The following is a 260-nucleotide window of genomic DNA, read 5'->3' as shown; positions in this document are numbered from 1 at the left end:
CATCCGCCATCTTGGATATGTATGCAGCCAAATTCACTACTTTGGGAGGTAGGGTAGGGATGGATGATTTACGAGAGGGAAAACGAACCAAGCAAGTCTCAAGATTACCAAGCACGAAACAAATAACCACGATAAAATTGTTAATTTTATTCTTATGAAAGAATCTTTTCAAACAAGATTCCTTGTCAAGATTTTCAAACTTCCATCTATGATGTTGTCAGCCCACCCGACCCATAGTACATAAAGTTTCCAGGCCTACT

This window comes from Actinia tenebrosa, unplaced genomic scaffold (genome assembly GCF_029948245.1).
Source record: "Actinia tenebrosa isolate PJP-AT-01 unplaced genomic scaffold, QUT_ActTen_1.0 PGA_scaffold4__44_contigs__length_22323623, whole genome shotgun sequence".
In the NCBI taxonomy this organism is placed as follows: domain Eukaryota; kingdom Metazoa; phylum Cnidaria; class Anthozoa; order Actiniaria; family Actiniidae; genus Actinia; species Actinia tenebrosa.
The sequence above is the reverse complement of the archived record's forward strand: the minus strand, read 5'-3'. Positions refer to the sequence as shown.